Source organism: Oncorhynchus masou, chromosome 32 (assembly GCF_036934945.1).
Source record: "Oncorhynchus masou masou isolate Uvic2021 chromosome 32, UVic_Omas_1.1, whole genome shotgun sequence".
NCBI lineage: Eukaryota > Metazoa > Chordata > Actinopteri > Salmoniformes > Salmonidae > Oncorhynchus > Oncorhynchus masou.
Genome location: NC_088243.1, coordinates 48055317 through 48081777, shown reverse-complemented (window position 1 = coordinate 48081777; position 26461 = coordinate 48055317). Strand labels below are relative to the sequence as shown.

The window sequence follows — 26461 nt, the reverse complement described above, 5'->3', positions numbered from 1 at the left end:
GCTGGCACTTCATTCATCTTCATCTGCTGCTTTTATCAGCCAAGAGTTTTCATCTGCTGCTTTGTCAGCCAAGAGTTGAGTGGCATAGTTGTGTTTGCAGTCACTTTATTTGTACACCGGGATGAGAAAGTAAAAGAAAATGTGTCACTGAGTGGAAAGAGTTGGTTGAGGCATTTTCTACACTCAAAGGTCTCGAGGTTAGAGAGTAACCTTGCTTGAATCATATTGTACATTGTGAGTCTTCATATTACATACTGTACATTCAAAGACCTAGTGAGGTGACAGTAGCCTTTTAGGAGGGTTGTTGGTTGGAATTCCAAGCTGCTTGGAAAAATCTGGTTGTATTTAAGACGACAGCTGGAGGGTTCCTGGCATTAATATCCCAAGTGCAACCTACTGCCGTTGTGCCCTTGACCAAGGCACGTAACCTCTAAAACTGCTCCAGGAATGCAGTTATGCGCTGTGGATGATCATTTGCTGCTCTCAACCCATCATGCATGTAATGCGTTGGGATGGGTCATGTGGCAGCAATTACATTTCTGTGAAAATATCTATCCTATTTAAGCCTAGGTCTGAGGAATGGACATTTGAATCAATATCACACAAACAGTCTAAATATCCACTAACATTGCTTTTTAATGTATTAGTCTGGGAAGTGGCCAAAGTCAAATGCTAAAGTATTTTACATAATTAAGAGATTTGCAGGCCAAGACAAGCATTTGCAAGAGCGTGAAATACAAAAACATTTAATTTTGGCATGAATGTTGTCACTGATTGATGAGAAAGATTGGCCTAATTTGGTCTGATATTGACTATTGTAGAATCTCTCATTGCTATGTCACTATGACCAGAACAAATGCAGCTGACCATGGACGTTTGGATAATCACTTAACTCCACTCACAGAGTCCAAATGACTGCTTTGGTGGTGTAGGAGGGAACTAGTGGGGGTTAACACCTCGCACTCTGTTGTAAATCACAGAGAGAAGATTCAGGTTTCCCTCCCCAAATTCACCCGAGGAATGTGACTTTTTCCATCCTGCTATGAAAAATTATGAACATGTTTTTGTCAAGAGAGGGATGTGATTTTAGAAAATATACGAGGAAATTGTTTCTATAATGGTGCCCAGTATGTAGTCAACATCCCTTGAGTGAGGTCAGAGAGCATGTCAGCCTGTCGGAACAGCCCCTTTGAACGAACTGTATAAAATAATGGGTTAAGAATTAACATATAAGACCAGAGAGACGATTAAAACATTCCCTAACCAGAAACCGTGGATTGATGGCAGCATTCACGTGAAACTGAAAGCGCGAACCACTGCTTTTATTCAGGGCAAGGTGACTGGTAATATGACTGAATACAAACAGTGCAGCTATTCCCTCCGTAAGGCTATCAAACAAGCTAAGCGTCAGTATAGAGACAGTAGAATCTCAATTCAACGGCTCAGACACAAGAGGTATGTGGCAGGGTCTACAGTCAATCATGGACTATAAGAATAAATCCAGCTCAGTCACGGAACCAGGATGTCTTGCTGACACGGCCTGCAACGGAAACATGCGGTCTCTCCTTCACTGCAGCCGAGGTGATTAAAACATTTAACAAGTGTTAACCCTCGCAAGGCTGCAGGCCCAGACGGCATCCCCAGCCGCGCCCTCAGAGCATGCGCAGACCAGCTGGCTGGTGTGTTTACGGACATATTCAATCAATCCCTATACCAGTCTGCTGTTCCCACATGCTTCAAGGTAACTGAGCTAAACGACTACCGCCCCGTAGCACTCACTTCCGTCATCATGAAGTGCTTTGAGAGACAGGTCCAGGACCATATCACCTCCACCCTACCTGACACCCTAGACCCACTCCAATTTGCCTACCGCCCAAATAGGTCCACAGACGACGCAATCTCAACCACACTGCACACTGCCCTAACCCATCTGGACAAGAGGAATACCTATGTGAGAATGCTGTTCATCGACTACAGCTCGGCATTTAACACCATAGTACCCTCCAAGCTCGTCATCAAGCTCGAGACCCTGGGTCTCGACCCCGCCCTGTGCAACTGGGTACTGGACTTCCTGATGGGCCGCCCCCAGGTGGTGAGGGTAGGCAACAACATCTCCACCCCGCTGATCCTCAACACTGGGGCCCCACAAGGGTGCGTTCTGAGCCCTCTCCTGTACCCCCTGTTCACCCACGACTGCGTGGCAACGCAGGCCTCTAACTCAATCATCAAGTTTGCGGACGACACAACAGTGGTAGGCTTGATTACCAACAACGACGAGACGGCCTACAGGGAGGAGGTGAGGGCCCTCGGAGTGTGGTGTCAGGACAATAACCTCACACTCAACGTCAACAAAACTAAGGAGATGATTGTGGAGTTCAGGAAACAGGGAACACCCCCCTATCCACATTGATGGAACAGTAGTGGAGAGGGTAGTAAGTTTTAAGTTCCTCGGCATACAGATCACAGACAAACTGAATTGGTCCACTCACACAGACAGCATCGTGAAGAAGGCGCAGCAGCGCCTCTTCAACCACAGGAGGCTGAAGAAAATCGGCTTGTCACCAAAAGCACTCCCAAACTTATACAGATTGCATAATCGAGAGCATCCTGGCGGGCTGTATCACCGCCTGGTACGGCAACTGCTCCGCCCACAACCGTAAGGCTCTCCAGAGGGTAGTGAGGTCTGCACAACGTATCACCGGGGGCAAACTACCTGCCCTCCAGGACACCTACACCACCCGATGTTACAGGGCCACAAAGATCATCAAGGACAACACCCACCCGAGCCACTGCCTGTTCACCCCGCTATCATCCAGAAGGCGAGGTCAGTACAGGTGCATCAAAGCTGGGACCGAGAGACTGAAAAACAGCTTCTATCTCAAGGCCATCAGACTGTTAAACAGCAACCACTAACATTGAGTGGCTGCTGCCAACACACTGACTCAACTCCAGCCACTTCAATAATGGGAATTAATGGGAAAGGATGTAAAATATATCACTAGCCACTTTAAAACAATGCTACCTAATATAATGTTTACATACCCTACATTATTCATCTGATATGTATACGTATATACCGTACTCTATCATCTACTGCATCCTTATGTAATACATGTATCACAAGCCACTTTAACTATGCCACTTTGTTTACATACTCATCTCATATGTATATACTGTACTCGATACCATCTACTGTATCTTGCCTATGCTGCTCTGCACCATAACTCATTCATATCTTTATGTACATATTCTTTATCCCCTTACACTGTGTATAAGAAATTAGTTTTGGAATTGTTAGTTAGATTACTTGTTGGTTATTAATGCATTGTCGGAACTGGAAGCACAAGCATTTCGCTACACTCGCATTAACATCTGCTAACCATGTGTATGTGACAAATAAAATTTGATTTGATTTGAGACGTAGATCTGCAGCTCACGTTTAAAGTGGTTTGAATTCTGAATCTCAACACGAGGTAGAGACAATAAAGTCACCTCCCGTACAATCACTGGCACTACACGACAAGTCACAAGATACCGGACGACTGCAGAGGAGAACAACAGAGAAACCACTTTTGGACAATCAGACCCTTACAAGTGTGGCGCAATAAGGTCCAACCCCCTTTCCAAGGCTGCCCGGTTAGGAGGGACACATGGCAAACAAAGGCATTTTCACGTAAATACAGTTGAATCCGGAAGTTTACATACACCTCAGCCAAATAAATTTAATCTCAGTTTTTCAAAATTCCTGACATTTAATCCAAGTAAAAATTCCCTGTCTTAGGTCAGTTAGGATCACCACTTTATTTTAAGAATGTGAAATGTCAGAATAATAGTAGAGAAAATGAATTATTTGAGCTTTTATTTATTTCATCACATTCCCAGTGGGTCAGAAGTTTACATACAATCAATTAGTACTTTGTAGCATTGTATTCAGGTAGTTTCAGGTAGTCTTCCACAAGCGTCCCACAATAAGTTGGGTGAATTTTGGCCCATTCCTTCTGAAAGAGCTGGTGTAACTGAATCAGGAATGTACTGTAGACCTCCTTGCTCGCATGCACATTTTCAGTTCTGCCCGCAAATGTTCTATGGGACTGAGATCAGGGTTTTGTGATGGCCAATCCAAACCTTGACTTTGTTGTCCTTAAGCCATTTTGCCACAACTTTGGAAGTATGCTTGGGGTCATTGTCCATTTGGAAGACCCATTTGCAACCAAGCTTTAACTTTCTGACTGATGACTTGAGATGTTGCTTCCATATATCCACGTAATTTTCCATCCTCTTGATGCCATCTATTTTGTGCAGTGCACCCTCCTGCAGCAAAGCACCCCACAACATGATGCTGCCACCCCGGTGCTTCACAGTTGGGATGGTGTTCTTCGGCTTGCAAGCCTCCCCCTTTTCCTCCAAACATAACGGTGTCCATTATGGCCAAACAGTTCTATTTTTGTTTCATCAGACCAGAGGACATTTCTCCAAAAGTTGCAAACTGTAGTCTGGCTTTTTTATGGCAGTTTTGGAGCAGTGGCTTCTTCCTTGCTGAGCGGCCGTTCAGGTTATGTCGATATCGGACTCGTTTTAGGGACCTGTTTCTAATGTATTATGTGTATTTTTATCTTGTGTTACCATTTAGTTAGCTAATATGTAAATAATTGAACCAATTTTTTGTAGTACTGAATCATAAGTAAGGATTGGATTTTTTTCAGATGCAAGGAGGTTACGACTGTTCAGAATGATGATATGATATAAGATTATGATTAATAAGTTGACTGTTTATGGATGTAATAGGTAAGGACCTTTTAGAGTTTAATTCAGATGGTAACTCTTTAAAGAACCGCTCTCGTGGTGCCCCATATTCCTAATGAGTTAATAGTTGCATGATTCATTTAATTGGGTTACAATTAAACATAGTTGGTTGATTAGATAAATACCAGTCATCAGATTAATGTTATCAGTCAAGCCAGGACAAAATAATTTAGAGAAGTTGAACATCATTTCTTTAAAACCATTGTCAACTCTTCTGCTCTGACTGACATTCCCATGATTATGTTCAGGTTAGTCAGCATTCATTTGTATGTTCAGTAAGTTCTATAAAAAATCTACACTAAAGTCCTCTCTGCACTTTACTGAATTATTATGATCTTACTGTTTAGGTTAGTGAGCATTTGTTTGGAAGTTTAGTCTAGTTTAGTCAGTCATGTAAAAGATATACACCAAGTCCTTAAAGTATTTTTAACTGTTATTTAACTAGGCAAGTCAGTTAAGAACAAATTCTTATTTTCAATGACGGCCTAGGAACAGTGGGGTAACTGCCTGTTCAGGGGCAGAACGACAGATTTGTACCTCGTCAGCTTGGATTTGAACTTGCAACCTTTCGGTTACTAGTCCAATGCTCTAACCACTAGGCGACCCTGTTGCGAGAGTAAAAAAAAATGTGTGACCAGACTGCCGTCTCCCAGGTTTATTTCTGCCTCTGCTCTGTGAGATTATGTCTGAGTTGATCGATGGTGCTCCAGCCACACTAAGAACAAATTACCCCTAGCCGCCGACTATTTTCCCCCCGGAAACTGCTCCTATTTGGGCAAAAAATTAAGAGGTCTTACTTTGGATGGGAGGCAATTTGTTTTGCTTTGCCATTCACCACTAGCTCGCCCTTGCATCATCCTCATCAACCTCCGCTTTCTATTTTCATGACCTGATAGGGCGGGCAGGAACAGGACATGCAAACTAGTGCCGGTTGACCCAGTATCTTCATGCCAACATACTTGGATACATGGCAGTGTGTGGTGAGGATGGCCACATTGCTACATTCTCCACGATGAAAGTGAAACCAACCTCTCCAACCACCAGAAAACAGGTGATGAAAGAGAGAATGTAACAGTTGGATTTACTTGGTTGAGGGGAATGCTGGCTAAAATTGTGCCAGTTTCCCAGACAGATTATCAGAACTAGTCCGGGACTAAAAATCACTGTCAATGGAGTGTTTAGATTCTCAATTGAGCATGCTTTTTTTGTCCAGGACTATGTTTAATCCGTGTCCAGGAAACCGGTCCTTAAAGTCTATATTAAAAGATCTGATGACATAGTGTACCTTGACAAGACAGTGGCAAACCCTATTAGCTCATGTTGACATGCATGATCATTCACTCTATAAATGTTTAAAGGGCTGCATTTGGAACTTACTCCCTCCAATTTGGAATGGGAACATCTGTGCTAATGGCAAATACACACAGATGGGTGATATGATTCATTTGTGGGGCTAAACATTAAGTGACCCACCATAGACCCCAATCAAGTTTGCTTTTTTCCCCAGATGTGTACATGTTCAGCAAGGGTATATAGGCTCACTCACAGTGGGGTTGGGGTCAATTCCATTTCAATTCAGTCCATCCAGAAAGTAAACTGAGATTCCAATTCTTATCGAAAAGAAATGACAAAAATGAGTGGCAATGGAATTGACCCCAACCATGACTCACAGAGCACAGTGGAAGAGCTGTACTTCCCACACTCTTGAGCTATGCCTCAGAGAGAGATAGACATGCTTGTATTTTAAAGCTTTAAGACACCAGAAGACTTTTCTCTCCAACCTTTTCAAACCTTTAGAATCAACAAACATTTTTACGATCCACCACTAATGAGAAAATATAGATTAGTTATTTAAAGCATTCACCTTTAATCTACCCAAAAGCAATGGAGGACTGGAGAAACCAGAGACCATAGACACCTGGTTGTTGTTGAAAGCCTCTACCTCCTAATGCATTGACCAACCTTGAGGGCTTTAAGCAACAATGAGCTCATTCACTCACTCGTTTTCCACAGCAGCCCTATGTCAACTCTAGCCTAGCTCTTTCCCTGCATTATACAAAGTTTTCAATAATATATATCCTGCCGCCATGCGTTTTGTCTGAATTATCAACCACCACAATTACCCAATTACCTGTCCTGTGCTCCCTGGGTATGGGAATGTTTCTTCCAATTCACAATCAATGTCCTTAATTGAACCTTACCTGAAAATGACCTGAAATGATTATCACTCAAGTTACTGTCAGATTTCCATTCATATAACAGAACTGAAAGATACAATTGATATGTAAATGCATCAGGCTTTTTGTTGGGCCAAAGATCCCAGTCTGGAAAACACTGCCCTACCTTGAGGATGAAATGACAAAGCCAAGCAGGTTGTGTAATTCTTTACACTTCCAGATGGTGGCGCTCCACCACCGTTCAGCCCGCCTTAATGCCTGCTCAGCCAATTACCTCTGACATGGAGATGCACTGTCAGCCTGCATTCACTCAGTCTGTAACTAACTAGAAAAGACAATTCAAACAAGGGGTAGTAATTAAAGCTACAAAATACATTTAAACGAGAAGTCAGGGGAAAAAATGAATTCTCCCTGATGTTCGTTGGGATGTAATTACAATACAGTCTGCAATCTGTCCAATTAAATCAAATCACACCAAAGGTTATTGATCGCATACACAGTTTAGTAAATGTTATAGTGGGTGCAGCTAAATGCTTGTGTTACAAGCTCCTAACAGTGCAGTACAAATTTTAAACAAGTATTAATCAAAACTTGAAACAAGAAATCAGAAAATCATGAATGTCAGGACAAATCCGGTTAATAACCCAAATAACAATGTATCAGCAATCCAGTTTCAATCTATGAGTAAAAATACCCCAAACATATACTAAGAATACAGTATATAAATACAGGTGGTGTGAGTAAAAACAGTGTAACAGAAATGCAATGTACACTAGTAGATTTATTAGAATGAACTATATGAAGAATACAGTATATAAATATGCAGTGTGTATAAACAGTGTGCAAATAATACAGCATAATACTACACAGTGTAAAAACACAGTCCGGTCTTTAAAAATCCTTAAGAGTCTATTGACACACCTGTGCGTGAATTTAAGTAACATAATAAAAATATAAAATCAAATGTATTTATATAGCCCTTCTTACATCAGCTGATCAAAGTGCTGTACAGAAACCCAGCCTAAAACCTCAAACAGCAAGCAATGCAGGTGTAGAAGCACGGTGGTTAGGAAAAACTCCATAGAAAGGCCAAAACCTAGGAAGAAACCTAGAGGAACCAGGCTATGAGTGGTGGCCAGTCCTCTTCTGGCTGTGCCGGGTTGAGATTATAACAGAACATGGCCAATATTTTGAAATGTTCATAAATGACCAGCATGGTCAAATTATAGTAATCAAATCAAATCAAATTTTATTTGTCACATACACATGGTTAGCAGATGTTAATGCGAGTGTAGCGAAATGCTTGTGCTTCCAGTTCTGACAATGCAGTAATAATCAACAAGTAATCTAACTAACAATTCCAAAACTAATATCTTATACACAGTGTAAGGGGATAAAGAATATGTACATAAATATATGAATGAGTGATGGTGCAGAGCAGCATAGGCAAGATACAGTAGATGATATCGAGTACAGTATATACATATGAGATGAGTATGTAAACAAAGTGGCATAGTTAAAGTGGCTAGTGATACATGTCTTACATAAGGATGCAGTAGATGATAGAGTACAGTATATACGTATACATATGAGATGAATAATGTAGGGTATGTAAACATTATATTAGGTAGCATTGTTTAAAGTGGCTAGTGATATCTTTTACATCCTTTCCTAACAATTCCCATTATTGAAGTGGCTGGAGTTGAGTCAGTGTGTTGGCAGCAGCCACTCAATGTTTGTGTTTGCTGTTTAACAGTCTGATGGCCTTGAGATAGAAGCTGTTTTTCAGTCTCTCGGTCCCAGCTTTGATGCACCTGTACTGACCTCGCCTTCTGGATGATAGCGGGGTGAACAGGCAGTGGCTCGGGTGGGTGTTGACCTTAATGATCTTTATGGCCTTCCTGTAACATCGGGTGGTGTAGGTGTCCTGGAGGGCAGGTAGTTTGCCCCCGGTGATACGTTGTGCAGACCTCACTACCCTCTGGAGAACCTTACGGTTGTGGGCGGAGCAGTTGCCGTACCAGGCGGTGATACAGCCCGCCAGGATGCTCTCGATTGTGCATCTGTAGAAGTTTGTGAGTGCTTTTGGTGACAAGCCAAATTTCTTCAGCCTCCTGAGGTTGAAGAGGCGCTGCTGCGCCTTCTTCACGATGCTGTCTGTGTGAGTGGACCAATTTAGTTTGTCTGTGATGTGTATGCCGAGGAACTTAAAACTTACTACCCTCTCCACTACTGTTCCATCAATGTGGATAGGGGGGTATTCCCTCTGCTGTTTCCTGAAGTCCACAATCATATCCTTAGTTTTGTTGACGTTGAGTGTGAGGTTATTGTCCTGACACCACACTCTGAGGGCCCTCACCTCCTCCCTGTAGGCCGTCTCGTCGTTGTTGGTAATCAAGCCTACCACTGTTGTCTCGTCCGCAAACTTGATGATTGAGTTGGAGGTGTGCATTGCCGCGCAGTCGTGGGTGAACAGGGAGTATAGGAGAGGGCTCAGAACGCACCCTTGTGGGGCCCCAGTGTTGAGGATCAGCGGGGTGGAGATGTTGTTGCCTACCCTCACCACCTGGGGGCGGCCCGTCAGGAAGTCCAGTACCCAGTTGCACAGGGCGGGGTCGAGACCCAGGGTCTCGAGCTAGATGACGTGCTTGGAAGGTACTATGTTGTTAAATGCCGAGCTGTAGTCGATGTACAGCATTCTCACATAGGTATTCCTCTTGTCCAGATGGGTTAGGGCAGTGTGCAGTGTGGTTGAGATTGCGTCGTCTGTGGACCTATTTGGGCGGTAAACAAATTGGAGTGGGTCTAGGGTGTCAGGTAGGGTGGAGGTGATATGGTCCTTGACTAGTCTCTCAAAGCACTTCATGATGACGGAAGTGAGTGTTACGGGGCGGTAGTCGTTTAGCTCAGTTACCTTAGCTTTCTTGGGAACAGGAACAATGGTGGCCCTCTTGAAGCATGTGGGAACAGCAGACTGGTATAGGGATTGATTGAATATGTCCGTAAACACACCAGCCAGCTGGTCTGCGCATGCTCTGAGGGTGCGGCTGGGGATGCCGTCTGGGCCTGCAGCCTTGCGAGGGTTAACACGTTTAAATGTTTTACTCACCTCGGCTGCAGTGAAGGAGAGACCACATGTTTCCGTTGCAGGCCGTGTCAGTGGCACTGTATTGTCCTCAAAGCGGGCAAAAAAGTGATTTAGTCTGCCTGGGAGCAAGACATCCTGGTCCATGACTGGGCTGGATTTCTTCTTGTAGTCCGTGATTGACTGTAGAACCTGCCACATACCTCTTGTGTCTGAGCCGTTGAATTGAGATTCTACTTTGTCTCTATACTGACGCTTAGCTTGTTTGATAGCCTTACGGAGGGAATAGCTGCACTGTTTATATTCGGTTACCAATCACCTTGCTCTGATTAAAAGCAGTGGTTCGCGCTTTCAGTTTCACGCGAATGCTGCCATCAATCCACGGTTTCTGGTTAGGGAATGTTTTAATCGTTGCTATGGGAACGACATCTTCAACGCACGTTCTAATGAACTCGCACACCGAATCAGCGTTTTCGTCAATGTTGTTGCCTGACGCAATACGAAACATGTCCCAGTCCACGTGATGGAAGCAGTCTTGGAGTGTGGAATCAGCTTGGTCGGACCAGCGTTGGACAGACCTCAGCGTGGGAGCTTCTTGTTTTAGTTTTTGTCTGTAGGCAGGGATCAGCAAAATGGAGTTGTGGTCAGCTTTTCCGAAAGGGGGGCGGGGCAGGGCCTTATATGCGTCGCGGAAGTTAGAATAACAGTGATCCAAGGTTTTGCCAGCCCTGGTGGCGCAATCGATATGCTGATACATTTTAGGGAGTCTTGTTTTCAGATTAGCCTTGTTAAAATCCCCAGCAACAATGAATGCAGCCTCAGGATGTGTGGATTACAGTTGGCAAAGAGTCAAATAAAGTTCGTTCAGAGCCATCGATCTGTCTGCTTGGGGGGGAATATATACGGCTGTGATTATAATCGAAGAGAATTCTCTTGGTAGATAACGCGGTCTACATTTGATTGTGAGGAATTCTAAATCAGGTGAACAGAAGGATTTGAGTTCCTGTATGTTTCTGTGATCACACCACATCTCGTTAGCCATAAGGCAAACGTCCCCACCACTCTTCTTACCAGAAAGGTGTTTGTTTCTGTCGGCGCGATGTGTGCAGAAACCCGCTGGCTGCACCGCATCCGAGAGTGTCTCTCCAGTGAGCCATGTTTCCGTGAAGCAAAGAACGTTACAGTCTCTGATGTCCCTCTGGAATGCTACCCTTGCTCGGATTTCATCAACCTTGTTGTCAAGAGACTGGACATTGGAGAGAAGAATGCTAGGAAGTGGGGCACGATGTGCCCGTCTCCGTAGTCTGACCAGAAGACCGCCTCGTTTCCCTCTTTTACGAAGTCGTTTTTTTCGGTCGCCGGCTGGGATCCATTCCTGGTTGAAAGGCAGAACACAGGATTCACTACGCGAAAGTCATATTCTTGGTCGTACTGATGGTGAGTTGACGCTGATCTTATATTCAGTAGTTCTTCTCGACTGTATGTAATGAAACCTAAGATGACCTGGGGTACTAATGTAAGAAATAACACGTAAAAAAACAAAAAACTGCATAGTTTCCTAGGAACGCGAAGCGAGGCGGCCATCTCTGTCAGCGCCGGAAGACAATCACAGTGAACAGGTCAGGGTTCCATAGCCGCAGGCAGAACAGTTGAAACTGGAGCAGCAGCACGGCCAGGTGGACTGGGGACAACAAGGAGTCATCATGCCAGGTAGTCCTGAGGCATGGTCCTAGGGCTCTTGTCCTCCGAGAGAGAAAACGAAAGAGAGAGAATTAGAGAAAGCATACTTAAATGCACACAGGGCACCGGATAAGACAGGAGAAATACTCCAGATATAACAGACTGACCCTAGCCCCCGACACATAAACTACTGCTGCAAAAATACTGGAGGCCATCAAATTCCATCAGTTTAAGCTAGAGATATCTGGCATGGGCGTCTCAACCCACTGCACCCGCCTATGTCAGCCCTCCTCATCTGCGGTGGAAGGTGGCAGAGCTACAGCGGTGCTTGTCAGGTCATGAGACATCCAGAAAATCGGTCTTCTCACGAAAACGTCTGTAGCGTCCGAACTGTAGACTAATACCACTACAGAAAGATGAGACTAACTCTCAAATTGGTGTTCTCCGTTTTTGACGAATCTCAAATATAAAATATATTTGTTTAACACTCTTTTGGTTACTACATGATTCCATAAGTGTTATTTCACAGGTTTGATGTCTTCACTGTTATTCTACAATGTAGAAAATAGCACAAATAAAGATTCCAGTTTCCAGTTTGCTCAAAGTCCTGTGTATTTCCTTGAGTGCTGCTGTGGTGTCGGCTTGAGGGGGGATATAAACAGCCATGGCAATAACCAATGTGAATTTTCTTGGGAGGTAATGGGGTTGGCATTTGATGGTGAGGTATTTCAGATTGGGATAGCAAAAGGTTTTCAATTTTTGTACTTTTTTACAATCACACCAAGAGTTATTAATCATGAAATATACTGCTCCACTTTTTGATTTTCCTGGAGGGTTCTTCCTGTCTGTGCAATGTAGCCAGCAGACGTATGGCCTAGGAAGGTGTATCTTGCGTGAGCAATGACTCTGTAAGACACATTTTTACAATCTCTCATGTCCCTCTGGAAGGAAATCCTCACCCTGAGTTTGTCTACCTTATTGTCCAGAGACTGTATATTAGCAAGTAATATACTCAGAGGTGGTGGGTGGTTTGCCCTCCTACAGAGTCTGACTAGAACACTGGATCTCATTCCTTTCATCCCCACTCAGGCCGACACCACAGCAGCACTCAAGGAACTAGAGAACTAAGAAATAACACATAAAAACAAAATGCAAAGTTGACTAGGTGCTAGAAGGTGGTAGGTGAATTAACAAGCGCATGCCACGTTGGTGATGTCCCGGAACCCTTTGTTTGTGGTGGATTTGTGTTGTGTTTGTGTGTGTGCATGTGTGTTGTGTGTGGGAGGGAGGGATAAATGGCAATAAAATTTGATCTGATCTTCATCTAGGTCACAACAATAGACAAACAGTCTGCTTAAACTAATAGCACACAAACAATTATACGTTTTCATGTCTTTATTGAACACACCGTGTAAACATTCACAGTGCAGGGTGGGAAAAGTATGTGAACCCTTGGATTTAATAACTGGTTGAACCTCCTTTGGCAGCAATAACCTCAACCAAACTTTGGACCGTTCCTCTTACCAAAACTGTTTTAGTTCAGCAATATTCTTGAGATGTCTGGTGTGAACCGCTCTCGAGGTTTTGCCACAGCATCTCAATCGGGTTGAGGTCAGGACTCTGACTTGGCCACTCCATTAGGCATATTTTTTTCTGTTGAAGCCATTCTGTTGTTGATTTACTTCTGTTTTGGGTCATAGTCCTGTTGCATCACCCACCTTCTGTTGAGCTTCAATTGGCGGACAGATAGCCTTACATTCTCCTGCAAAATGTATTGATAAACTTGGGAATTCATTTTTTAAGTTGATGATAGCAAGCTGTCCAGGCCCTGAAGCTCCCTTCATCATACTTTACAGTTGGGATGAGGTTTTGATGTTGGTGTGCTGTGCCTTTTTTTCTCCACACACAGTGTTGTCTGTTCCTTCCAAAAAACTAAACTTTAGTTTGTTCTGTCCACATAATATTTTACCAGGAGCACTGTGGAACATCCAGATGCTCTTTTGTGAACTTCAGATGTGCAGCAATGTTTTTTTTGGACAGCAGTGGCTTCTTTTGTGGTGTCCTCCCGTGAACACCATTCTTGTTTAGTGTTTTACGTATCGTAGACTCGTCATTAGAGATGTTAGCAAGTTCCAGAGGTTTCTGTAAATCTTCAGCTGACACTCTAGGATTCTTCTTAAAACCTGTTAAGGCTCGGGACAATACTGCCCCCTTTGGATGAATTGCGTGCCCATAGTAAACTGAAAAAAGATCTGTCCAAAATTGCTAATATATGCATATAATAATTATTATTGAATAGAAAACACTCTAAAGCTTTCTAAAACCGTTTGAATTATGTCTGTAAGTATAGCAGAACTCACAGGGCAGCCAATCTCCCAAACTAGTTTTGGCATCCAGAAAGTTGGGGCGACTTTGACGTCATCGCCCCCACCCTTCCCAACCAGCTATGGATCTGGGAACAGATTCTATGTCTTCCGCGAGATGTCCTCTATCAGTAGAGCGTTTAATTGTGCAAATCCGGCGAGCTTTGACCCTTTGGCAGGCAAAATAGTGAGTGTCGCGAGAAAATACATGCGCTTTTGGGCGCGCGTTAGGCACAGAACTCCCTTTGTTCCAACTTGCATGAGAAGAAGTCAGATTGTCCGGTTGAATTAAGAATTGTTTTGTACGTTAATAACATCCTAAAGCTTCATTCTGCACTTAGTTTGACCAGTTGAGTCGACATATAATATTTAATTTTGAAGTTTTGATGCGCAACTGTTCGGGACCAGAAGTCATTTTGGATGCATTTCAGCTGGAACTTGTAGCATATGCTAATAAAAAAGACACACGACTTGAAACCAAACAATATATTGGGTAAGTATGACTCCTTCCACTACATTCTGATCGAAGACCATCAAAGGTAAGGGAATATTTATGTTGTAATTTTGTGTTTCTGTTGACTCCAACATAGCGGAGAAATATTGCTTATGTCTGAGCGCCGTCTCAGATTATTGAATAGTGAAATATTTCTGTAACGTTAAAAAGAAAGGTGACAAAGCGATTGCATTAAGAAGCAGTGTATCTTTCTAACTATATGTGGAACATGTATATTTAGTCAAAGTTTATGATGTGTATTGCTGTTATTGCTGTTATCTGACATTTTTGAGCATTTTCTGAACATGGCGTCAATGTAAACCGAGATTTATGGATATAAAATGCATGTTATCGAACAAAACATAAATGTACTGTGTAACATGTCATATTACTCTCATTTGATGAAGATTTTCAAAAGGTTAGTGAATGATTTTTCTTTTAATCCTGCGTTTGTGATTGCATCTTTTGTTCGACAAAATGGCTGCATATTGTCTGTGTCTTTGTGGTGGTTTGACATAAATATGTGCTATGTTTTCGCCGTAAAACATTTTAGAAATCTGACTCGCTGGGTAGATGAACAAGGTGTTTATCTTTCATTTGAGCTATTGGACTTGTTAATGTGTGGAGGTTAAATATTTTTGCATTCTGTGCGCCACTTTTTGAGTTGAGCGGTGGGGCGGTGCCCTTGGGGAACGTGTAGCGTGAACACGTTAACCTCATTGAGCATCCTGCGCTGTGCTCTTGCAGTCATCTTTGCATGTCGGCCAATCCTAGGGAGAGTAGCAACAGTGCTGAACATCAAGGCTTTTAGAGATACTTTTGTAACCCTTTCCAGATTTATGAAAGTCAACATTTCTTAATCTTGGGTCTCAGGGCAGCTCTAACCAACATCTCCAATCTCGTCTCATTGGTTAGACTCCATATTAACTGACTCCTGACTCCAATTAGGTTTTTAGCCTAGGTGTTCACATACTTTTTCCAACCTACACTGTAAATGATTAAATGATGTATTCCATATAGACAAGAACAATACAATAATTTGTATGTTATTAGTTTAAGCAGACTGTGTTTGTATGTTGTGATTTAGATGAAGATCAGATATAATTTTATGACCAATTTACGTAGAAATCCAGATAATTCCAAAGGGTTGACATACTTTTTCTTGCCACTCTAAGTCATTCTCACACATACAGTATACCGCCATTACATCCACAATTAGTCATCCATCTACCAGGATAAAGTGTGGGCTACACTACATGACCAAAAGTATGTGAACACCCGCTTGTCGAAAATCTCGTTCCAAAATCATGAGCAATAATATGGAGTTGGTCCCCCCTTTTGCTGCTATAACAGCCTCCATTCTTCTGAGAAGGCTTTCCACTAGATGTTGGAACATTGTTGCAGGGACTCAGCCACAAAAGCATTAGTGAGGTCAGGCACTGATGTTGGGGGATTAGGCCTGGCTCGCAGTTGGTGTTCCAATTAATCCCTAAGGTGTTTGATGGGGTTGAGGTCAGCTCTGTGCAGGCCAGTCAAGTTCTTCCACATCTATCTCAACAAACTATTTTTGTATGGACCTCGCTTTATGCACGGGGGCATTGTCTTTCTGAAACAGGAAGCGGCTTTTCCCAAACTGTTGTCACAAAGTTGGAAGCACAAAATAATTGATCATGTCATTGTATACTGTGGAATTAAGATTTTCCTTCACTGGAACTAAGGGTCCTAGCCCGAACCATGAAAAACATCCCCAGACCATTGTTCTTCCTCCACCAAACTTAACAGTTGGCACTATATATTCGGGAAGGTAGCGTTCTCCTGGCATACGCCAAACCAGATTAGACCGTCGGAATGACAGATGGTGAAGCGTGATTCATCACTCCAGACAACACTTGACATTGCGTATGGTGATCTTAAGCTTGTGTGAGGCTATTCGCCCATGGAAACCCATTTTATGAACCTCCCGACGAACAGTTTCTGTGCTGAAGTTGCTTCCACTGTCAGTTTGGAACTCGGTAGTGAATGCTGCAACTGAAGACAGAAGATTTTTTACGTGCTACTTGTTTCAGCACTCGGCGGTCCTATTCAATGAGCTTGTATGGCCTACCACTTATTGGCTTGGCAGTTGTTGCTCCTAGATGTTTCCAATTCACAATAACAGCACTTACAGTTGACCGGGTCAGCTCTAGCAGGGCAGAAATTTAGTTGAAAGTCACTGACCTCTTCAGTAATGTCATTCCACATGTCAATATTTGTCTATAGAGATTGCTTGTCTGTGTGCTCAATTTCATACACCTGTCGGCAACGGGTGTTGCTAAAATAGCCTAATACACTAAGTTGAAGTGGTGTCCACATTTTCTATATCGTGTATCTTAGTGGCCCGATTATTTCTCATTTGGGCTTGAATCGCCCATCGATCCAGCCACTCCAATCAATTTGTTTCTTGATGGCCAATGTCCTCCATATTCTATTCTATATCCATTAAGATCATGCTGAAAATGATTGAATCCTCACTCAATTAATCAGCTTATACAGTGGGGCAAAAAAGTATTTTGTCAGCCACCAATTGTGCAAGTTCTCCCACTTAAAAAGATGATAGAGGCCTGTAACTTTCATCATAGTTACACTTCAACTATGACAGACAAAATTAGAAAAAAAATCCAGAAAATCACACTGTAGGATTTTTAATTAATTTATTTGCAAATTATGGTGGAAAATAGTATTTGGTCACCTACAAACAAGCAAGATTTCTGGCTCTCACAGACCTGTAACTTCTTCTTTAAGAGGCTCCTCTGTCCTCAACTCGTTACCTGTATTAATGGCAGCTGTTTGAACTTGTTATCAGTACAGAAGACACCTGTCCACAACCTCAAACAGTCACACTCCAAACTCCACTATGGCCAAGACCAAAGAGCTGTCAAAGGACACCAGAAACAAAATTGTAGACCTGCACCAGGCTGGGACAACCGGTTTTCCCCATTAAGCAGCGAGTCGGAGTCAGGGGCCGAGCCTTCTCTGGTCTCTACTCCTCCCGTTACGGGGTCTGAGATGCCGAAGCTTCCCACCATTAGCTCTGACAAATTGAAAACTCTAGTCATTGGCGACTCCATTACCCGCAGTATTAGACTTAAAACGAATCATCCAGCGATCATACACTGTTTTACCGGGGGGCAGGGCTACCGATGTTAAGGCTAATCTGAAGATGGTGCTGGCTAAAGCTAAAACTGGTGAGTGTAGAGAGTATAGAGATATTGTTATCCACGTCGGCACCAACGATGTTAGGATGAAACAGTCAGAGATCACCAAGCGCAACATAGCTTCTGCGTGTAAATCAGCTAGAAAGATGTGTCGGCATCGAGTAATTGTCTCTGGCCCCCTCCCAGTTAGGGGGAGTGATGAGCTCTACAGCAGAGTCTCACAACTCAATCGCTGGTTGAAAACTGTTTTCTGCCCCTCCCAAAAGTTAGAATTTGTAGATAATTGGTCCTCTTTCTGGGACTCACCCACAAACAGGACCAAGCCTGACCTGCTGAGGAGTGACGGACTCCATCCAAGCTGGAGGGGTGCTCTCATCTTATCTACCAACATAGACAGGGCTCTAACTCCTCTAGCTCCACAATGAAATAGGGTGCAGGCCAGGCAGCAGGCTGTTAGCCAGCCTGCCAGCATAGTGGAGTCTGCCATTAGCACAGTCAGTGTAGTCAGCTCAGCTATCACCATTGAGACCGTGTCTGTGCCTCGACCTAGGTTGGGCAAAACTAAACATGGCGGTGTTCGCCTTAGCAATCTCACTAGGGTAAAGACCACCTCCATTCCTGTCATTATTGAAAGAGATCATGATACCTCACATCTCAAAATAGGGCTACTTAATGTTAGATCCCTTACTTCAAAGGCAATTATAGTCAATGAACTAATCACTGATCATAATCTTGATGTGATTGGCCTGACTGAAACATGGCTAAAGCCTGATGAATTCACTGTGTTAAATGAGGCCTCACCTCCTGGCTACACTAGTGACCATATCCCCCGTGCATCCCACATAGGCGGAGGTGTTGCTAACATTTACGATAGCAAATTTCAATTTACAAAATAAAATGACGTTTTTGTCTTTTGAGCTTCTAGTCATGAAATCTATGCAGCCTACTCAATCACTTTTTATAGCTACTGTTTACAGGACTCCTTGGCCATATACAGCGTTCCTCACTGACTTCCCTGAATTCCTATCGGACCTTGTAGTCATAGCAGATAATATTCTAATCTTTGGTGACTTTAATATTCACATGGAAAAGTCCACAGACCCACTCCAAAGGGCTTTCGGAGCCATCATCGACTCAGTGGGTTTTGTCCAACATGTCTCTGGACCCACTCACTGTCACAGTCATACGCTGGACCTAGTTTTGTCCCATGGAATAAATGTTGTGGATCTTAATGTTTTTCCTCATAATCCTGGACTATCGGACCACCATTTTATAACATTTGCAATTGCAACAAATAATCTGCTCAGACCCCAACCAAGGAACATCAAAAGTCGTGCTATAAATTCACAGACAACACAAAGATTCCTTGATGTCCTTCCAGATTCCCTCTGTCTACCCAATGACGCCAGAGGACAAAAATCAGTTAACCACCTAACTGAGGAACTCAATTTAACCTTGCGCAATACCCTAGATGCAGTTGCACCCCTAAAAACTAAAAACATTTCTCATAAAAAACTAGCTCCCTGGTACACAGAAAATACCCGAGCTCTGAAGCAAGCTTCCAGAAAATTGGAACAGAAATGGCGCCACACCAAACTGGAAGTCTTCCGTCTAGCTTGGAAAGACAGTACCGTGCAGTACCGAAGAGCCCTTACTGCTGCTCGATCATCCTATTTTTCTAACTTAATTGAGGAAAATAAGAACAATCCGAAATTCCTTTTTGATACTGTCGCAAAGCTAACTAAAAAGCAGCATTCCCCAAGAGAGGATGACTTTCACTTTAGCAGTGATAAATTCATGAACTTCTTTGAGGAAAAAATTATGATTATTAGAAAGCAAATTACAGACTCCTCTTTAAATCTGCGTATTCCTTCAAAGCTCAGTTGTCCTGAGTCTGCTCAACTCTGCCAGGACCTAGGATCAAGAGAGACGCTCAAGTGTTTTAGTACTATATCTCTTGACACAATGATGAAAATAATCATGGCCTCTAAACCTTCAAGCTGCATACTGGACCCTATTCCAACTAAACTACTGAAAGAGCTGCTTCCTGTGCTTGGTCCTCCTATGTTGAACATAATAAACAGCTCTCTATCCACCGGATGTGTACCAAACTCACTAAAAGTGGCAGTAATAAAGCCTCTCTTGAAAAAGCCAAACCTTGACCCAGAAAATATAAAAAACTATCGGCCTATATTGAATCTTCCATTCCTCTCAAAAATCTTAGAAAAGGCTGTTGCGCAGCAACTCACTGCCTTCCTGAAGACAAACAATGTATACGAAATGCTTCAGTCTGGTTTTAGACCCCATCATAGCACTGAGACGGCACTTGTGAAGGTGGTAAATTACATTTTAATGGCATCGGACCGAGGCTCTGCATCTGTCCTCGTGCTCCTAGACCTTAGTGCTGCTTTTGATACCATCGATCACCACATTCTTTTGGAGAGATTGGAAACCAAAATTGGTCTACATGGACAAGTTCTGGCCTGGTTTAGATCTTATCTGTCGGAAAGATGTCAGTTTGTCTCTGTGAATGGTTTGTCCTCTGACAAATCAACTGTAAATTTTGGTGTTCCTCAAGGTTCCGTTTTAGGACCACTATTGTTTTCACTATATATTTTACCTCTTGGGGATGTTATTCGAAAAGATATTGTTAACTTTCACTGCAATGCGGATGACACACAGCTGTACATTTCAATGAAACATGGTGAAGCCCCAAAATTGCCCTTGCTAGAAGCATGTGTTTCAGATATAAGGAAGTGGATGGCTGCAAACTTTCTACTTTTAAACTCGGACAAAACAGAGATGCTTGTTCTTGGTCCCAAGAAACAAAGAGATCTTCTGTTGAATCTGACAATTAATCTTAATGGTTGTACAGTCGTCTCAAATAAAACTGTGAAGGACCTCGGCGTTACTCTGGACCCTGATCTCTCTTTTGAAGAACATATCAAGACCATTTAAAGGACAGCTTTTTTCCATCTACGTAACATTGCAAAAATCAGAAACTTTCTGTCCAAGAATGACGCAGAAAAATTAATCCATGCTTTTGTCACTTCTAGGTTAGACTACTGCAATGCTCTACTTTCTGGCTACCCGGATAAAGCACTAAATAAACTTCAGTTAGTGCTAAATACGGCTGCTAGAATCCTGACTAGAACCCCAAAATTTGATCATGTTACTCCAGTGCTAGCCTCCCTACACTGGCTTCCTGTCAAAGCAAGGGCTGATTTCAAGGTTTTACTGCTAACCTACATGGGCTTGCTCCTACCTATCTCTCTGATTTGGTCCTGCCGTACATACCTACACGTATGCTACGGTCACAAGACGCAGGCCTCCTAATTGTCCCTAGAATTTCTAAGCAAACAGCTGGAGGCAGGGCTTCCTCCTATAGAGCTCCATTTTTATGCAACGGTCTGCCTACCCATGTCAGAGACGCAAACTCGGTCTCAACCTTTAAGTTTTTACTGAAGACTCATCTCTTCAGTGGGTCATATGATTGAGTGTAGTCTGGCCCAGGAGTGGGAAGGTGAACGGAAAGGCTCTGGAGCAACGAACCACCCTTGCTGCCTCTGCCTGGCCGGTTCCCCTCTTTCCACTGGGATTCTCTGCCTCTAACCCTATTACAGGGGCTGAGTCACTGGCTTACTGGGGCTCTCTCATGCCGTCCCTGGAAGGGGTGCGTCACCTGAGTGGGTTGATTCACTGATGTGGTTATCCTGTCTGGGTTGGCGCCCCCCCCCCCCCCTTGGGTTGTGCCATGGTGGAGATCTTTGCGGGCTATACTCAGCTTTGTCTCAGGATGGTAAGTTGGTGGTTGAAGATATCCCTCAAGTGGTGTGGGGGCTGTGCTTTGGCAAAGTAGGTGGGGTTATATCCTTCCTGTTTGGCCCTGTCCGGGGGTGTCCTCGGATGGGGCCACAGTGTCTCCTGACCCCTCCTGTCTCAGCCTCCAGTATTTATGCTGCAGTAGTTTATGTGTCAGGGGCTGGGGTCAGTTTGTTATATCTGGAGTACTTCTCCTGTCCAATTCGGTGTCCTGTGTGAATCTAAGTGTGCATTCTCTAATTCTCTCCTTCTCTCGGAGGAGGACCTGAGCCCTAGGACCATGCCCCAGGACTACCTGACATGATGACTCCTTGCTGTCCCCAGTCCACCTGGCCGTGCTGCTGCGCCAGTTTAAACTGTTCTGCCTTTTTATTATTCAACCATGCTGGTCATTTATGAACATTTGAACATCTTGGCCATGTTCTGTTATAATCTCCACCCGGCACAGCCAGAAGAGGACTGGCCACCCCACATATGCTCTCTCTAATTCTCTTTCTTTCTCTCTCTCGGAGGACCTGAGCCCTAGGACCATGCCCCAGGACTACCTGACATGATGACTCCTTGCTGTCCCCAGTCCACCTGGCTGTGCTGCTGCTCCAGTTTCAACTGTTCTGCCTTATTATTATTCGACCATGCTGGTCATTTATGAACATTTGAACATTTGAACACAGCCAGAAGAGGACTGGCCACCCCACATAGCCTGGTTCCTCTCTAGGTTTCTTCCTAGGTTTTGGCCTTTCTAGGGAGTTTTTCCTAACCACCGTGCTTCTAGACCTGCATTGCTTGCTGTTTGGGGTTTTAGGCTGGGTTTCTGTACAGCACTTTGAGATATCAGCTGAAGTACGAAGGGCTATATAAATTTGATTTGAATCTGCAATAGGTAAGCAGCTTGGTTTGAATAAATCAACTGTGGGAAATGGAAATGGAAGACATACAAGACCACAGACATTATTAGGAAATGGAAGACATACAAGACCACAGATCTGGGGCTCCACGCAAGATCTCACCACGTGGGGTCAAAATGAACACAATAACTGTGAGCAAAAATCCCAGAACCACACAGGGTGACCTAGTGAATGACCTGCAGAGAGCTGGGACCAAAGTAATAAAGCCTACTATCAGTAACACACTACGCCACCAGGGACTCAAATCCTGCAGTGCCAGACGTGTCCCCCTGCTTAAGCCAGTACATGTCCAGGCCCGTCTGAAGTTTGCTAGAGAGCATTTGGATGATCCAGAAGAAGATTGGGAGAATGTCATATGGTCAGATGAAACCAAAATATAACTTTTTGGTAAAAACTCAACTCGTCGTGTTTGGAGGACAAAGAATACTGAGTTGCATCCAAAGAACACATACCTACTGTGAAGCAATGGGGTGGAAACATCATGCTTTGGGGCTGTTTTTCTGCAAAGGGACCAGGACGACTGATCCGTGTAAAGGAAAGAATGAATGGGGCCATGTATCGTGAGATTTTGAGTGAAAACCTCCTTCCATCAGCAAGGGCATTGAAGATGAAACGTGGCTGGGTCTTTCAGCATGACAATGATCCCAAACACACCGCCCGGGCAACGAAGGAGTGGCTTCGTAAGAAGCAATTCAAGGTCCTGGAGTGGCCTAGCCAGTCTCCAGATCTCAACCCCATAGAAAATCTTTGGAGGGAGTTAAAAGTCCGTGTTGCCCAGCAACAGCCCCAAAACATCACTGCTCTGCATGGAGGAATGGGCCAAAATACCAGCAAAAGTATGTGAAAACCTTGTGAAGACTTACAGAAAACGTTTGGCCTCTGTCATTGCCAACAAAGGGTATATAACAAAGTATTGAGATAAACTTTTGTAGGTGACCAAATACTTATTTTCCACCATAATTTGCTAATAAATTAATAAAAAATCCTACAATGTGATTTTCTGGATTTCTTCTCTCTCATTTTGTCTGTCATAGTTGAAGTGTACCTATGATGAAAATTACAGGACTCTGTCATCTTTTTAAGTGGGAGAACTTGCACAATTACTTTTTTTCCCCACTGTAGATCTTGACCTGAGCCAATGGGAGACATTTGTAATGGCAAAGTAAAAGCCAAAGCTTGCATTCATACATGGAGTTATCCTGGTTGATTTTTGCACTCGAGCATCGGAGCTCATTTATAGGAAGAGTGAATCTTCTTCCAGTGGAGAACTCTACCTAACAAATGGCACCATTTCCTTTATATAATGCACTACTTTTGTATAGGGCTCTGGTCAAAAGTAGTACACTCTTGGAGAGTTTGAGCGTCCTTCAAATGTAAGCTGAGGGGTATATCAGGTCTTTCCCAGAATCCCTCTCTGGTGGTGCACATGGTCACACCTGTACCCCAACCACCGCCTCTTCCGTGTTTGATTAATTTGGTTCTTTGATGGTTGGTTCCCCAAGGTGGTTCCTGTTCGGTGAGCGTGAGTGGAGGACACGCGTAGGGTTACACCACAAGGCCATATATTGTACACATAGACAGTATGGCTACAAATATACATACACACGCATATGCAGGGATAAACACACAGAAAAACACACTGACGGCTACACCAGCAGAGACAAACACACACACATAGTGCTTCTAATGCCGACGTGTGGTAATCTGGTTTTCCATTTGCTGTGATCAGACATACTCTGGCTCCTCCTGGGAACATGCATCTTGGGCTGGCTCTCTATTCACTCTTACCTTTCTGGGAGGCATTGAATCATCCAGCATCGAAGACTACTTGCGTGTTTTGAAACCTGCTCGCCTGTTCTCACCTTCCACACACTTTGTCCTTCTCTTTTTTCTCAACAGTCGGTTGAATCAAAGATAAAGACGTCAGCTCAACAATGCCGGGTGCCCTTAAGCCTGTCTACACCCTCGCAAGGATCAGGGCATTTCTCATGGGGAACTTGTTGCCTTTCCCAGAATAAAATGAAAAGCCTTTGTATGGAAAAGCTCTGTATTTCCCCCCTAACACCTTTGGAAGCATCACAAGTATACATGTATCACTCTGGTGTGGTTTGTGAGTCTTGTCTTTGAAACTGACTATAAACCTCTCTGAGTTTCTCCTACTGCTGCAGCTCTGTCAAAAGTTTGTCTGCAGGGATGAGGGAGGATTTCAAGGAAGGGCGGATGATAGGACACGTTATTCTATTCTATTCTGTTTATCATGTTGGCTAGGAAAGGAAGGTATTGTCTGGACATGGCAGAGTGAAAACAGACCAGAACATTAAGCAGAGTAATGACGACTGCCTTTCACAGATGAAAATGAAATTAGAGGGGCACCACGGCCCTCATTTAGGGCCATACCCTGCAGGCCAGACTCCCATTGGGTCTCCAGAATGTGCCTAATAAAGGGGTAGAGGTTGAGAAACCAATTGTGAATGTAACGGCCAATTGGTGGAAGAAGGTGAGGACCAAGGTGCAGCGTCGTACGTGTTCATCTTTTTTTCGTTGAACTGAACACTGAATAGCCAAACAATAAAGAGAACAACCGAAACAGTTCTGTCTGGTGCAGACACAAAAACAGAATGCAACTACCCGCAAAAACCCAGTGGTAAAAGGCTACCTACGTATGGTTCTCAATAAGAGACAACGATAGACAGCTGCCTCTGATTGAGAACCACACCGGCCAAACAACAAAGAAATATAAAACCTAGAAAATGAACATAGTCACCACCCTAGTCACACCCTGGCCAAACCAGAATAAAAACCTGTCTTTGGCCAGGGCGTGACAGTACCCCCCCCCCCCCCCAAAGGTGCGGACTCCGGCCGCAAAACCTGACTCTAAAGGGGAGGGCCCGGGTGCTTCTTCTTTACGGCGGCGGTTCTGGTGTGGGACGTGGACCCCGCTCCACCTTAGGCTTGGCCCACTTAGGTGGCGCCTCTGGAGCGAAGACCCTCGCCGCCGATCCCGGACTGGGGACCCTCGCAGCGGGCCCTGGACAGGCGGGCCACTCTGGCAGCGGCGGACAGGCATGCGACTCAGTCAGCGCTGGACAGGCGTGCGACTCAGTCAGCGCTGGACAGGCGTGCGACTCAGTCAGCACTGGACATGCGGGCGACTCTGGCAGCGCCGGACAGTCGGGCGACTCGAAACCTAGAAAATGAACATAGAGTGCCCACCCTCGTCACACCCTGGCCTAACCAAAATAGAGAATAAAAACCTCTCTCTGGCCAGGGCGTGACAGTGAATGAGGCCGTTGTGCCTTCAATCAAGCCAAACGAATAGGCTGTAAATATCACGTTGGCGACAAATAAAATTAGTGTGTGATTAGAACTAGATGAGCGCAAAGTCGGACCAGGTGAGGCCTTTTGAATGCCCAGTGTTGTACTTTTATCATCTCTAATAGCTTAGCGATTAAGACAAAATATTGATATTGTTGAGAAGTGACCCAAGATAAATCAATTAATTCACTTCTTCGGGATCAGTGTCCCTTCCACGGGATGGTTGAGCTAACATAGGCTAATGCGATTAACATGAGGTTGGAAGTAACAAGAACATTTCCCAGGACATATCTGATATGGGCTTAAATGATATGGGCTTAAATTCTTGTTAATCTAACTGCACTGTCCAATTTAGAGTAGCTATTACAGTGAAATAATATCAGGCTATTGTTTGATGAGAGTGCACACAATTATGAACATAAAAAGTTACTAATAAACAAATTAGGCACATTTGTGCAGTCTAGATACAATATTTTGAACAGAAATTCAATGGTTCATTGGATCAGTCTAAAACGTTGCACATACACTGCATACACATACACTGCACCTGGGCTGGAATAATACATTTTGGCCTTTCTCTTGTATTTCAAAGATGATGGTACAAAAAAATTACAAAATAATGGT

At 43.7% G+C, this 26461-nt stretch overlaps 1 protein-coding gene across 1 annotated transcript in view; it reads left to right on the top strand.

Moving 5' to 3' along the window:
• Positions 1–26461, top strand: part of LOC135526149 (ALK tyrosine kinase receptor-like) — a 759574-nt gene that overhangs the window by 283646 nt on the left and 449467 nt on the right.